Here is an 11106-nt window from a genome sequence, read left to right as displayed (position 1 = left end):
AATGCTCACAGTACTTACAACAGACATTGGCAATAATCAAGAAAAGCACCCAGCATTAGTCAACTGCTTGTGAAAATCACTATCACCCAGCTTTACCCATCAATATTTTTCATCAGTGACACTCTCATTAATCCCTGACCACCTACTTGCCTTAATTTCCATTACATACTAATACATCTACAAAATCCTTGTTGCATATTATAAATATGTTTCAATCATGGCACTCTCTAGCTGTCTATTTCTTTCTATAATTGACTGCACCACACTTTACATTTCTTTCATATTTCTACTGTTACGAACCCTGTAACTGGGTCACTTACCAGCAAAGATAGGCCCATTGAAGTCTGATGGTACTATTTTTAACAGTATTTATTGGTAAAAATACACAAAAATAATATCAATGCAAACATACAGATAATATACATCGTCAATACTAAATCTAAAAGTGCGGGTATAATAATAATAATAATAATAAGAAATAAGCTCTATCGTTGTCTAGGGGATAATGTATTGTCCGATGGAAATATAAAAGTCACTCAGTTCATGCAGGCTGCAGCCTTTTGGTTGGAGAGAGACAGATTTTAGAATCTTGCCGGCTTTCCTTTATCCGATCTTGATCCGTATTCGTCATTTAGCGGGGCCGTTCCGTGGAAGACTTGTCATCCGGGCAAGGATGGACACACACACAAGTCCCCACCGGTCTCATACGTTTCTCCTGGTGCGTCTAAAGGGGTTGTTCCCCAGACCCTCTTATCCTTACTCACCGGGTCTCAGATGTCAATCAGGTTGGGATGATGCAATCCCTCAACCAGCCCACTCTGGTCATCCCCGAGGGCTTCAATGAATGGGACAGTACTCAATACACAATTCCGTCTCCAAGAGACAATAGCCGTTATCAATGGTTCCGTCTTGCTGAGGCCAGGACACATTCCAAACCCTTGTGGATTCTGCATGTCTCTCTCTCATTTCCTGGGTCCCAGACCCGAATTAATAGCGATCCTGCGATTCTCAAAAAGGAGGGGGCTACTTTGTACCCTTCCGGCCCCTCAGAGTTGTGGCACATTCGTAACACCCCCTTCCTTCAAAGCCTTTTTACCATCGGTAAAAATGAATTAAGAGTCTTACAGGATTTCAGAATCTAACACAATACAAAAGAGTTTTTTTTCACTACAGAGTAATACAGTTATACATTCCATTCAGCATCTAAACGGTTAACGATTACATTGTCACTTCCTTTAATATCTTAACATCTTGTACCTTACTAAAGTCTTGTAGCATCAGACTTCAATCTAATAACCACCTATTTTTATTTATTCCTTTTCTTCCGCAAACAAAAACTAAAGAGTTGTGAGCTTAGCTTACGTGTATACTACAAAAGTTCATGCAAATACTAATCTTTATTGTTACTTTCAAACTTAACAGTCAATCTTCCATGGGGGTTGTCTTTATTATTCACATGCTTTGTCGAAATCCCTTAAAACCGGATCCTGTTAGTTAAAATGGCATCCCATCAACCCTTGGCCCTTTTCCAGTTAACTCCCACGTGGTGAGCTTGTGCACCATGGCGAAATAGGCTTTCGCCCGCTCCTTTCATAGGAGTTATTTTATCAACAATGTATTCCAAACTTAGACAATTTTCCGAATTTCCACACAATTCTTTTAAGTTTAAGCAAGTTGCTAGTTTTCTCTTTAGGATCCTTCATGCTATTAGTTCTCAATTTAAGATCTGCAAGCGATCCCTCTTTGTTCAAACAGCATTTCAAATTCTGCTTTTTCACACCACACTCTTGAATAACAATAGCGTGTGGGGCACCTTTACATTCCAAACCAACCTGTAATTGATTCGCAGGCACCGTGTTACCAAGCCATTGTCTGTAGCCAGGTGGCTGCTTCTGACATCAATCCAGACTTTAAATTTTCTTCATTCAATTTAGGAACTACACTTTTCCCTTTTCCTTCAATAATAATATTCACCTCACCACCTTTTATCTCCTCACTAACTTTTAACACACCTTCGAACACCAACAACTGGGAATTCTCACTTCCCACTATTACCAAGGTTAACCCTTTCTTCACTGAACCAAGTCCATCTGACCAAATACCTCAGACTTTTTCTGAGCTCCATTACTAGGTTCAGTACCACGTGCATCCACATCTTGAACACACTCAAATGGGACCTTTGCCTCTTCCAGGCTTTCAATACCTGTACCCTTTTCAAATTCTAAATTCCCCTGATCCTCCCAGCTACTCTCTGGGCAACTCCCTTCCAGAGTAAACTCAACCCCGCGGGCTGAAACAATCTCATCTGCCAACCCAGCAGACTTCTTCAAGGTAATGGCATCCTTTTCATCTAGGACTGCCCTCATTTCATTATCGGGAACACCTTTAGAATTTTCAACTTCTTCAAACAGTTCTGCCAAACCAGACAGATCATCCATGTCCAACCCTGGACCTTTTAACAGCCTTATCTGTTTCTCATCTTTACTTCGTGCCTCTATAAATTTTATCCTGGCTAAGGGCAGGACTACCTCCTCTCCCTTACTCTTTTTCAGTTTACTATTCTCCGTTTTACCACCCTCTAAACCCTCGTGGTACAGGGTCGGTCAAAACGTCTCGGCCAAATCGATACTGGCCGGATTTAAACTGCTCTCTGTCTCAGCTGCCTTTCTCGACACGCTGCGAGTGATCGCGCGGGCGGGACCTCAACAGTTACAGGCTGGCTCATCAGCTTCATTGCTGACCAAACCTTACCACCGGCTAAATAATTACCCAGAAGGACGTCCACGTCAGTTCTTGGGAATTCTGATCGCACCCCTATTTCAACTGGTCCAGATACCAGCTCACAATTTATAATGATCCTATGCAAGGGCACCGTTTCTGTCCCTTTTCCTATTCCTTTCAAAGCTACCATTCCTGTCTTGCGACCAAAATCCAGTACCTTACTGCTAATCAATAACAGTTCAGCTCCCATGTCTCTCCAGATCCGCACTGGAACTGGTGTGTCTTCCTCTCTCACAGACACGGTTCCTTTTGACATACATTTCTCAGACCCTTCTCGTACTCTGTCTACCTGGGGCTCTCTCGTCGATTTACGGATCACCACAGCACATCCTATAGGGACTGCTGCTTTCCATTTTCCTGTCTCCTTCCTTGGAGCAAGGCACTTAGATGCAATATGACCCACCTTTTCACAATTAAAACAGGTCAAGCCAGGACCTCTCCTGCTGTCTTGTCTCTCCTCCTCAATCTTACCACTAGCTCCCGGCGGGACCTCTGCCTCAGCCGGCGGGCTTTCTCTACCGTTCCCACGGTCTCTCTGGTAACTTTTATTTGAGGAAAACTTTGTCTTGTGGGTTAGGGCATATTCATCTGCGAACCTAGCAAATTCGGAGATGGACTTATTCGGCTTCTCATTCAAGTACATCCGGATATCATCCGAGACACAACCCTTAAATTCCTCAACCAGAATTAACTCCCTGAGACGCCAGAAATCTTCTTCCACTATTTCTGCTGCACACCAGCAATCCAAGAGCACACCCTTCTCAAAGGCAAACTCGGTGTACGTCTGATTCCACCCTTTCTTTAAATTTCTGAACTTTTGTCTATACACTTCAGGTACCAATTCAAAGGTCCGAAGAATGGCCTCCTTTACTTTCTCATAATTCTCAGACTCTTCCTCCTCCATGGATAACACTGCATATGCCCGTTGTGCCTTCCCTTTTAACACACTTTGTAACAACACCACCCATTGCTCTTTGGGCCACTTCTGATTCACTGCCACCTTTTTAAAATGCAAGAAATAACTATCAACATCCGTTTCCTCGAATGGAGGTACTAACCTAAACTCCCGACTAACATTAAACGGCTCCTCTCGGTCTGACCCTTGAGCTCTTCGCTCTTGCCTTAACTTCTCCATATCCAAGTCATGTTGCCTCTGTTTCTCCACCTCCCTCTCCTTCTTGGCTCTTTCCTTCTCCTTTTCAGCTGCTTCCAGCTGTTTTAACTGAATTTCATGCTCCCTTTGTTTCTCAGCCCTGTCCTGCTCTTTTTCAGCTCTTTCCTGCTCCCTTTTCACCTCTAACTCCTTTAGCTGGAGCTCATGCTCCCTCTTCCTCTGTTCCGCGTTCAGCCTCAATTTCTCCAACTCTAACTGAGCCGTCCCACTAGCTGGTACCTTTTCAGGGATATTTTCCAATACCTCAGCTGAAAACACATTCTTCACAATATAATACTGAGTTATGGCCCTCCGCACCTCCCGCTTTTTCATTGACAACCTCACCTCTGTGAGGTTTAGTCCTTTTGCAATATTTATCAAGTCCGACTTTGTGGCCGCCTCTAGCGCCTCCAGAGTCGGGTTTTCTATAAATTCATCCACGTCCATCTTTGCTGGTTTCCCGTCTGGCTACCTGCGCAACCAGATCCAAGTTTGGACTTACAAGCCCGATTCACTGGCCCTCCAATTTGGTATCAAATCTCGAGACGAGATCCCCACTTTGTTACGAACCCCGTAACTGGGTCACTTACCAGCAAAGATAGAGCAGTCCGTTGAAGCCTGATGGTAATATTTTTAACAGTATTTATTGGTAAAAATACACAAAAATTATATCAATGCAAACATACAGATAATATACGGTGTCAATACTAAATCTAAAAGTGCGGGTATAATAATAATCAATAAGAAATAAACTCTATCGTTGTCTAGGGGATATGTATTGTCCGATGGAAATATAAAAGTCACTCCGTTCATGCAGGCTGCAGCCTTTTGGTTGGAGAGAGAGACAGATTTTAAAAACTTGTTGGCTTTCCTTTATCCGATCTTGATCCGTATTCGTCCTTTAGCGGGGCCGTTCCGTGGAAGACTTGTCATCCGGGCAAGGATGGACACACACACAAGTCCCCACCGGTCTCATACATTTCTCCTGGTGCGTCTAAAGGGGTTGTTCCCCAGACCCTCTTTTATCCTTACTCACCGGGTCTCAGATGTCAATCAGGTTGGGATGATGCAATCCCTCAACCAGCCCACTCTGGTCATCCCCTGAGGGCTTCAATGAATGGAACAGTACTCAATACACAATTCTGTCTCCAAGAGACAATAGCCGTTATCAATGGTTCCGTCTTGCTGAGGCCAGGACACATTCCAAACCCTTGTGGATTCTGCATGTCTCTCCCTCATTTCCTGGGTCCCAGACCCGAATTAATAGCGATCCTGCGATTCTCAAAAAGGAGGGGGCTACTTTGTACCCTTTGGCCCCTCAGAGTTGTGGCACAATCGTAACACTACATAACAAATCACAGCCAAAAGTGTACAGCTGTGTAAGATTTGAGTCTTGATGTGGCTGACTGTACCATTCTCTATAGTTTGGTATATATAGTGGCTATCATTCTGCCTACCATGTTCTGCTATGGTTTCTCCAGCCATATCTCAAAGACCAATCAATATCAGCCCAATCTCCATTTTTATTTCTCCAAGAGTCTTTGTTAGCAGAACAGGAAATATTTGTACATATTGATCTTCAAGTTTTAGTTAATGAGAGATACAGTGTGGAACAGGCCCTTCCAGCCCAATGAGCTGTAATGCCTAGCAATCCAGCTAGTTAGCACTAGTCTAATCACAGGGTAATTTCCAATGACCAATTGACTCAGTAACGGCTATGCTTTTGCACTGAGGTCAGAGAGAACATGCATCCTTACAGACAGTGCTGGAATTGAAATCTGAACACCTCGAGCTGTGATAGCGTTGTGCAAACTGCAACACTATTATGGTGCCCCAAACATAGTGAAATGGGCTGTTTTCCATTAATGATCAACACAGTCTAAGGATTGTGTTGGGGGAAGCCCACAAGCGTTGCCATCCTTCTGGCACCGTGATAGCATACCCGCAACTCACTAACCCTAACCAGTATGTCTTTGGAATGTGGGGCGAAACCAAAGCACTCAAAATGAAGTGCTTTGATTAAACTACAATGTGGTCACAGAACATACAAACTCCTTACAGACAGTGGAAATTGAACACTGATCAGTGATTGCTTGCACTGTAAAACAATTCTGCTAATTGAAATATGCTACCTAAGCGAAGCACCCATTGTAGTTTAATCAAAATAAGTAGATTAATATTTTTCATTCTTATTTGAAATGCGACTAATTGCTTGGATTTTATCAGCTGTAATGCATAGATTTGCCCTTATTAACTCAAAGGAATCTCAGCAGATTCCATGTGACCATGGCTCCTAAACTTGTTGGCTGTATACTGTCAGTGACTCAATGATTTCCCAGTTGTTTTACTAGTTGTGGGGGTGGGGTAGAAGATTGCTGGAATTTCCCTGTATTTATATTCAGGTATCTTTTGTTAGGAACTCATTCACTGTAAGGAAATTTAACAGTATTGAGGGAGAAAGTTGAGAACACAGTTACATTTTTTAATTATTTCATTTTTTTTTCTTTGCAATTTGTTTATTGTTCTGAATATCAGGTCATTCAGAAGCATTACAAGCCTGGCACCTTTGACAAATGGCAAAACTAACAACGGGGCTTATTTGGCAAAAACTTTGCATGTAGTGTCTTAGGCTGGTTATGTTATGCAAGACCCTATGGCTACTCAGCCTCAGAACTGGGTTCCAGGACGATCCTTGGTGAGGTAATGCGTAATACTAACACAGTTAAGTGGGAGGTGCAAACTGCAGAGTTTAGCAATATTTGAGCTTACAAAAAAATAGGTTAGAGTCTAGGCATTCTGTGATTGGTGATGCCTCCTCATGCTACAAAGCCTAGAGAAATTCACCACAATGTTGTCTGGATTGGATGACTAGTTATGGAGATACATTGGATTGGCTTGTTTTCCTGGAACAGAAGGAGGCTGAGGGTTGACCTGAATTTGTACGCTCTCCCTATGACCATGTGGGTTTCCTCTGGGTGCTCTGGTTTCTTCCCACATATATTCCAAAGAGTTATGGATAGTAGGTTGTTGGCACGCCTTGTTGGTGCTGGAAGCATAGCGACATTTCCGGCTGTTCTCGACACAACCTCAGACGGTGGTCATTGACGCAAACGATGATGTTTGATTACATGTGACAAATAAAGCTAATCTTTTCTTTAAATATGGTAGATAGTCAAAGTTTCCTTCCCATGTTAAAAGTATCATGAACGTATAGGTTTAAGCCGAGAGGTAGCGGATTGAAAGGGGATCTGAGGGGTAAGTGCATTTTTACACGGGGTGGATATTCCTGGGATATGCTGCCAGAGCAGATGGTGAAATCTAATAATTCCTACATTTAAGAGACAGTTAGGCAGGCATTTGAATAGGCTATGCACAGAAAGAATATGGCTCGAATGCAGGCATATGAAATTAACATAAACAGACAAAAATGGTTAGCATAGGTGGGCTGCAAGCCCTTTTTTGGGTCGTACAACCCCATGTACAGCTATACACATAAGGATCTCTGGCTTTCCAGTTAATGGAGCTGTTAATGGAAGAAGCCAAGGTGTTTTGGTGGTAAAGAGAGTAAGTAGTTAAACTAAGACCTGACTATGTTCATGATATGTATTTGAGTAACAAGATTACTAATTGGTTTATAAATTTGCATGGCATAATCGCTAATGAAATCTAATATAATCCCATTCTCCTCGACCACTATCTAATTTTATTTTATGGGAATATAAGAGTAGGTTTTATTGTGTCTATGTTCAAATCTCAAGTACAATTAAGATGCAATGGGGTAGTGACTGTGTCTTTACGACACTGTGATAGATTGCAGGGCTTTCCCAAATCATCTCAATTGTGTCTACACCTGGAGTAATTTTGGTGAGAGTTAATAGGGTATACTTCTTATTCTCATGTTGTAACACTTTTATGAGGAGGGAAGGAAATAAAAGAAACCGGCAACATGGCATATGTGAAGGTCTACCACATATTTGGGGATAATCCACAGTTAGGTCAAAGTTTAGGTCAGGCAGGCTGAAGTACAAGGGGTGATTGATGAATTCGTGGCCTAAGGTAGGAGTCAATCTTAGAAAACATAGCATATTTATTTTTCAACATAGTCCCCTCCTACATTTACACACTTAGTCCAGCGGTCGTGGAGCATACAGATCCCTTCTTTAGAAGTGGTCCACAGCAGGGGTTGATAAGTTCGTGGTCCAAGGTAGAAGGAGATCAGTTATTAACTTCAAACTTTCTGCATTATCACTCAAAGAGTTGAACTGCACGTGCATGTAATGAGAGCGTTTCGGACCTCCAGGTGGTCCACAGCAGGGGTGATTGATAAGTTTGTGGCCTAAAGTAGAAGGAGATGAGTTACATGCAAGTGCAGTTCAACTCTGAATGAAAATGCAGAAAGTTTGAATAACTCATCTCCTCCTACACCTTAGGCCACAAACTTATCAATCAGCCCTCGTATATTCACCCAGGTCAAAGGTGGAATAACTGGATGTTCTAATCTGCTATCCAAAAATCAACCAACAATCCCAAACTTAAGGGCTCTGATGACAATTCAAATGGGACAAGATTTGATAGGCATCTAAGTCAGCATGGGCCAGTAAGGTTGATGGTTTGTTTCCAAAGCTGTATGACTCTCTTCATATTTTCAGTTTCAGAACATACTTCCATATATGTTTTTAACAGTTCTAAATTTTGACTCCACAAAGCTTTCACCAAAAAAAAACAGCACTTTCAAGTCCTTTAATATTGCTAGTTTTGAATTGTGGGATAGGAAATTGATCTAGCTAACTTGATCTACGTTATTGAGAAATGGCTGGGTCTAGGATTTGGAAGAGTACAGAAATCCCTCTCTGTTCAGTGATTAATATATTTGTGTCTCATGGCAGGTTTTGACATTGTTAATGAGTTTGAATTATTAGATGTATATTCAAAAGGGGCAAAGCCTAGACCTTAATCATTTCGAAAGCTCTTTGATCAAGGCCTCAACTGGGACCAATTGTCATCGTCGCCGTGGCTATCCAGCGAGATTGAGGATGATTGTCTTTGTTCTGTTGATCTATCTATGGGCTATCAAGTGGCTTATGAGTCCAATCTTGGCTTTGAAAGTTCTTCCGCATTCAGGACAGCTAGTTCCAGATGGCAGATCGGGCTTTGGTTGTTGCTGCCTCTCTTTCCATTTTCTTCTCTTTTCTTCTAATTCTGCACATCTGTTGGCTTTGGAAGTTGCTGTTCCTTCTCGAATGATGACTTGCCAGAGTTTCCTGTCCTTAGCATTGGTTTCCCAATTGTTGATGTCAATGTTACATTTCTTCATGTTGGCTTTTAAGACGTTTTTGAATCTTTTCTATTGTCCACCTCTTTTTTACGTTTGCTGCCTTTAAACTGGGAGTAGAAGACCAATTGTACAGATGTATTGCACCATCAGTGGAAGCATAAAACTGAATGACCCAACATTATCTAATTATTTAACATTTTCACTCTCAGTTTTTGCTCTGTTACAATGTATAAAAAGCACTTGTTATGTTTTTAATGGGAAGAGTGTTTTATAGTACCAGATTAACACAATTATGGTACCAAGTTTAATTTTTAAAGACATTGCTGATGCTGTAGGTTACTATCCTTAAGATTGGAAGAGTAGAACTACTTTAGAGTAGTTTAATCATGTACTAAATCCTGCAGTCCAGTTATTCTACACTCATTAGTTGTAAATATCTATGTGGAGGTCATGTAAATGTGTTTATCTCCAAAAGTCAGCCACAGTGCTCTGCATCACTACAATACATTAGTGCCACTACAATCAAACTTCCATATTCAGAGTTGCAAAAGTGATGTGTCATAATTATGTGTTGGCATGTGAAGTCACACATGAGCAATATTTCCTAAGTAAAAATAATCATGTAACATCACAGTAATCCATCAAAAGCAATCAATCTAACACTGATGTTGCAAACAACTGTCACCAAAATCCTTTGAAAACAAATTGCTATGCTTCTCTTTAAAATGTGAATATTTTACTTTCATTGTAATATGACTGTCCATATTAACAAAATATGGCTGATGCTAACTTTTTAATGTTTATTGTCTGTCACTGCAGCTGCAGATATGTAAATTTTCATATACTAATTATAAAGTTGTGATTCTCAGTGCTTCCTAGGAGAATTAAGAACAGAAGAATTATCATACAAAATGATAATTAGTAGTGAGACATCCAGGGAAATATTAGATCATACAATCAAAAGCTTGTGCAGAGGGCTAGGTTTTGAGAACCATCTGGAAGGAGAGGTAGAAAGGTTGAGAAGTTTAGTAAGGGATTCCAGACCATAGAACTTAGCCAGATAAAGCCAGAACTTAGTCATTAGGAGGTGATAAAGAAGTGGGGATTCACGAGGTCAAAACTGGGTGATATCTAAAGACAGGTGTAAGAATCTAGGCCAGGGAGGGTATGGATGATGGCTGAAAAGGATTGGCATGACTTAGTGCTCAGATGGCAGTTATTTTTTAAAAACAAATAGATTATTAGAGGCAATCCAGAATGAATTGTGAAAGCCACTTACAAACAGATAAATATTGTGAAGATTCTTAGTTGTTACCAGAAGGATTAAATTTATTACAACACATAATATTAAAACACTTGTTTATAGATGCACATTGTTAAATGTTGTATTTATGTAAATACATACTACTGATAAAATATGCCCCTGAATGTTGAATGATTACTGCATTTTCAATGGATTTCTTCAAGCACACTTTTGCAACATCATTCTTCTAAGTACTCTCAAAATATTTTCATAATCAAAGAGAGAATAATGAAATGGAAAAAAATCTTTGCACAAACACAAGATACAGAAGAGTACGGCATAGGAACAATCCCTTTGGCTCATGATACCTGTAATAAATACGATGTCAAATCAAACTAAATTTCTTCTGTCTGCACATGATCCATATATCCTCCTTTCCCTATATATTCATTATATATATATATATATACACACACACACACACACACATTATATATGTGTGTATTTAAGCCTCTTAAATGTCCCTATTTTATCTGCTTCCATCACTACCCCTCAAGGCCCATTCCATACACCTACAAATCTCTGTAAAAAAAACTTACCCCCTCATCTTAAATGTCTGTCCTCTTGTACCGTATATGAAATTTCTGTCTTGGG

General features: G+C 40.7%; 1 protein-coding gene across 11 annotated transcripts in view; it reads right to left on the bottom strand.

Annotated features, from left to right (window-relative positions):
• Window positions 1–11106, bottom strand: part of tpk1 (thiamin pyrophosphokinase 1) — a 380881-nt gene that overhangs the window by 876 nt on the left and 368899 nt on the right. The gene's annotated exons all lie outside the window — the stretch shown is intronic.

Source organism: Hemitrygon akajei, chromosome 8 (assembly GCF_048418815.1).
Source record: "Hemitrygon akajei chromosome 8, sHemAka1.3, whole genome shotgun sequence".
Lineage (NCBI taxonomy): Eukaryota > Metazoa > Chordata > Chondrichthyes > Myliobatiformes > Dasyatidae > Hemitrygon > Hemitrygon akajei.
This window is presented reverse-complemented; position numbering and strand designations above follow the sequence as displayed.